At 37.0% G+C, this 5,313-nt stretch overlaps 1 long non-coding RNA gene across 1 annotated transcript; it reads left to right on the top strand.

The window, feature by feature from the left end:
- Nucleotides 1–394: 394 nt before the first annotated feature.
- On the top strand, nt 395–1,515 carry LOC128126598 (uncharacterized). The gene is made up of 2 exons (XR_008224574.1): nt 395–639; nt 1,270–1,515. It is a non-coding gene; the product is annotated as an uncharacterized LOC128126598 (long non-coding RNA).
- The last annotated feature ends 3,798 nt before the right edge of the window (nt 1,516–5,313 follow it).

Consider the following 5,313-nt stretch of genomic DNA (forward strand, 5'->3'; position numbering starts at 1 on the left):
AATTTTTTAGTTTTCTTTTTCCACCTACTATAACATATAGACTTTATTATAAGGATTTTGTCCATAATGACTATTTTGTAAGGTATATCGTTGTATATATATTATACGATCATATATAACCTATAATTATTGTGTGAATGTATAATTAAATATGGTCCAATCATTTGAACAAGGGTATTATAGTAAATTGAATATTTAAATTAATTATTATATAAATTAAATCCCTATAATCTTGAAAACGTAATTAATATATTTAATTTAAAACACCAATTTAGGGATTAATTCTCCAAGCTGTCTCCATTCAAAACGGGTCGTACTTTTCTTCATCGCCATCGTCCCTATCACAACTATAATAAACATCGGATGTTCTTCATCAAATGATGATCTCCTAGATTCAAACCTTGGCATTGATTGTTAAGATCAGATGATGTATATTCTTCTTCCTGATCCCGTTTAGTCATCAACACTTTCTCCTTAAGGAAGACACGTTTGGGGTAGACATGATCGGATCTCTACTTCCTTTTTCTCAATTTCCTGTACACCGATGTTGGTTCTCTACCTCCCTAGAAAATGATTCAACAGGTTTTGAGTCGAACTGGTGGTATGCTCAATTTGTAATATATTTATCTCTTGTATCAGGTAAATCATTAATACCTATCAAATTTCTTTCTCTTTTGTTGAATATAATTGGGGTTACCCTCAAATTCTCAAATCATAGGCTCGTTAATTTACAAATCATAGAGTTTATTTGCTTATGTAATTTGTATAGGTATAATCATATCTATTACATTAATGTTGATCTTTCTATCTTAATTACTTTTGCTATGATCTATTGTAATTTTCATATGCCCTGTAAGTGTATGATGAAATGTCATAGAGAAATACGGTTACATACTTACATACTCAGCTATTACCAGTTTTCATATAGTAATTTAGTAGTAGTGGGTACTTCTAACAACCCTTTTCTTTATATATAGTAATTTAGTAGTAGTGGGTACTTCTAACAACCCTTTTCTTTATATGGGATTTATTTTATTATTATACAAAAACAAAATTAACAATTTGTGTGGTGAAGCCTATGAGTATCCAAACATCAATTAGTCCATACACATACATATTGAAGTTTTACATTGAAAGTTTAGTGTTTCATTATATTTGTCATTTTTTTTTCAATCTCTATCATCTGAATGATACTTTATCTAGTTGTTAGTGACCTTTTGTTTACTGATTTTCCATGCCTTGGTTTTATGGATGTTTGTATATATTCAGATGCCAGAATGTCAAAGTACGGTGGAATGATGTGAAATTATAACAAGTGAAAACACAAAAATCAATGAAGTCACAGAATTCAGGGAAGAAGAAGATATAGAATGAAATGACGTAATGATGAATAATAACTAATTCCAGGGAATCTTCCTCTATCACTAGTACATACTAGGAGCCAATTAGAAACCAAAGAAAAATAATGTAACAAGTACAATAACGAGATCTTACTTCCCTTTTATTTTTCTCTCACATCAAGTCACCTTTTAGCCATTTTCTTTAATTTCCTTTTTTATCCGCTATGAGTAAACATGCAAAACTCTTGGCTTACCCACATTTGGTCTCAATATTTCTAGACATGTATCAGATAAACTAAATCAATGGAGAAAGATACCTCCCCTACTTGAATCCTATGATTAACTGATACCTCTAGTCTAAGAAGGTCGTGGAGAGAAACATCATTGGCTAAATAAGCAACAAAAAATCCATCATATAATTCTCATACATCTGAATGAATTAAGAGCTTGGTATCATCGAGACTTCTCTAATCAAGAAGAAACCACATAACATTGAGGAACAAATAGGGTCAAATCCTCTAAAGATGTCTGATACTAGTAAGAAGTGTCTTCAATGGGATTGAATTCTTCAAGAGTTGTATTTTTCAACTATTCTTCAAGAATTCTTCGGTGTGTATAAAAATTTATGGTGTTACGGACCTAGAAACCATTTTTTATTCTTCAATTATTCATTGATACTTGACTTTTTCAAGAGCATTCTTTAAGAATGCTTGAATTCTTCAAGAATTGTAAATTGTCTTCAGTTAAAATTTCTAATACAGGTTATATATTTTATTCTCAAAGAATGTAATTTTGTAATTAATATAATTTTTTGAGTACTGTGTAAAAAAGAGTAGTATATTCTTTAAAAATATGTCATAATATATTCATATATTCTTAAAGAGTTATATACCCAAAAAATTCTCTGTGTAAAAGTAATCAATTAAACTGAAATTAAAATTAAATGTTGCATATTCTATAAAACCATTACATTTTCTTTAAAACACTACGTTTCTATAAGAATGCTTTGTGCAATTGAAATTCGTTAAAATCATATTAGAATTGAAATTGAAATAGATTAAAACGTGATAAGAAAAATCAATCAAACATATATCCTTAAAACCCTCCATTCCTAATTTGTTTATCATCAAAATGTCAAGTTTACCCTTCTGATGGTTTCAATATAGAAAATAATTATTTTTTTTCCATTTAATTTCAATAATGCCATTGTTGATCCTAACCCTCCATTTTTTTTAATCTGATTGATATAATTTGGTCATACATTAACAATATAAGGACAATTCACATTTATATATATATATATATATATATATATATATATATATATATATATATATATATATATATATATATATATATATATATATATAGGGTTATGTTCATGTGAGACTATCATATTTTGTGAGACATCGAGACGCAATCCTAGCTATCCATTTTGGAGATAAAAAATATACATTTTTAATATGCAAAATAAATGAAAATTTTTGAAATTTAAAAAAAAAACTATTATTTTCATCATTTTTTACCCAAAAGAAAAAAAAAATAAAAATAAAGAAATAGCGTTTATTTAAAAAAAAAATACATGAAATATTCTAATAGAATATTATCCAAGATAAGTGGCTAGCATCACGTCTCACAAAATTAGCATTGGCTAGGATCAAGTCCTCCATCACTCTCTGTCCCACCTCTCCCCAACAAATGGGTGTCCGACACCTCCTCCCATACAGAAGCTTTAATGGAGGCATACCAATACTCGAATGGTGGGTGTTGTTGTAAGAAAACTCGGCCAGTGGTATGTAGGTGTCCCAACTTCCTGTGAAATCCATGACACATGCACACAACATGTCCTCAGGTGACTGAATCGTCTGCCCGTCGGTCTGCGGGTGGTAGGCAGTGCTAAAATGCAAGCGCGTGCCCAACTCCTCATGAAATTTCTTCCAGAACATGGAAGTGAAACACACATCTCGATCCGACACTATCGAGATCGGCACTCCATGCCGTGCTACCACCTCTCTCACATAGATCTCGGCCAATATCTCTGCAGAAGAGTGTTACTTTTACTTGGGGTCCCGAGCAGCAAACCTCATTTGAGACTCTTCGCCAGAGGTTGTGCGGAGCCCCGGTGTTAGGTCTTCCCGAGGGAATAGAGAAATTTGTGGTTTATTATGATGTATCTATATCCGGGTTGGGTGCGGTGCTAATGCAGAGAGGCACGTGATAGCATACGCATCGAGGCAGTTGAAGCCTCATGAGACGAGATACCCCACCCACGATCTAGAGCTTGGGGTGGTGGTGTTTGCCCTTAAGATCTGGCGCCACTATTTGTATGGGGTACGGTGTACCATATACACGGACCACAAGAGCCTGAAGTATCTCATGGATCAGCCCAACCTGAATATGCGATAGAGGAGACGGTTAGATGTGGTGAAAGACTATGACTGTGAGATCCTATATCATCCGGGTAAAGCTAACGTGGTAGCCGTCGCCCTGAGCCGTAGAGTAGAGAGTGCACGATTCGAGATGTGTGTATGAGGATGACAGTGATGAATCCAGTCTTGGATACCATTCGAGAGGCCTAGGCAGAGATCGTGAAACCAGAGAACCACAAGAGGGAGCGGGTGATTGGGCAGGTGTCCGAGTTTTTGACGGATAGCCGAGGACTTATGTCTTTCCGAGGGCGGATTTGGGTGCCCCATATGGGCGTAGCTCGGCATATACTTATGGAGGAGGCGCATAGATTGAGGTTCTCGATCCATCCCGTTGCCACTAAGATGTATTTAGACCTGAAAAGAGACTATTGATGGCCTTGTATGAAGAGGGATGTTGCTTGGGTAGTGGAAAGGTGCTTGACCTGCCGTCGGGTCAAGGCAGAGCACCAACGACCACATGGTCCGTTGCAGCCTTTAAAGATTCCCCAGTGGAAGTGGGAGCAGATCTCGATGGACTTTATGACCAACTTACCGAGAATGATGCGTGGTGTTGACGCGATTTGGATGATTGTAGATCAAATGACGAAGAGTGCTCATTTCCTTGCTATTAGAGAGAGCTTTTCTACAAAGAGATTGGCCGAGATCTATGTGAGAGAGGTGGTAGCACGGCACGGAGTGTCGATCTCGATAGTGTCGGATCGAGATGTGCGTTTCACTTCCAGGTTCTGGAAGAAATTTCATGAGGAGTTGGGCACACGCTTGCATTTCAGCACTACCTACCACCCGTAGATGGACAGACAGAGCAAGCGGACAATTCAGACACTTGAGGACATGCTGTGTGCTTGTGTCATGGATTTCAGAGGAAGTTGGGACACCTACATCCTACTGGTTGAGTTTTCTTACAAAAAAGCCACCATTTGAGTATTGGTATGCCTCCATCTGAGCTTCTGTATGGGAGGAGGTTTCAGACTCCCATTTGCTGGGGAGAGGTGGGATAGAGAGTGATGGGTGGCCTCGAGATAGTGCTAAAAACGACCGAGCAGATTCAGCATGTCAGACAGAGGTTACCGACGACATAGAGTCGCCAGAAGAGTTATGCAGACAGGCATAACTCTTCAGAGTGACCGACAGGGAGGGTAGAGTAGCATACCAGTTAGAGCTACCTGCGGAGTTGAGTCAGATCCAAAACACCTTCCACATGTCCCAGTTGAGGAAGTGTGTGGCCGATGAGACGGAAGTGGCACCACTGGAGGATATTCAGGTAGATGCGAACCTGAATTATATTGAGAGGTAGATCGCGATCTTGGATCAAAAGGTGAAAGTTCTGAGAAACAAGCAAGTGCCCCTGGTTCAGGTCCAGTGGCAACATCGGAGGGGGTCTGATTTGACTTGGGAGCCAGAGTCAGAGATGTAGGAGCAACATCCTAAATTATTTGACGAGAATGACTTCGAGGGCGAAGCCTAATTCTTGTGGGGGAGAATTGTAACATCCAGATTACCAGGTATATTAATTTACTTCTTTATTTTTGGAGTTTGTCGAGGAA

Source organism: Lactuca sativa, chromosome 6 (genome assembly GCF_002870075.4).
Source record: "Lactuca sativa cultivar Salinas chromosome 6, Lsat_Salinas_v11, whole genome shotgun sequence".
Classification (NCBI taxonomy): domain Eukaryota; kingdom Viridiplantae; phylum Streptophyta; class Magnoliopsida; order Asterales; family Asteraceae; genus Lactuca; species Lactuca sativa.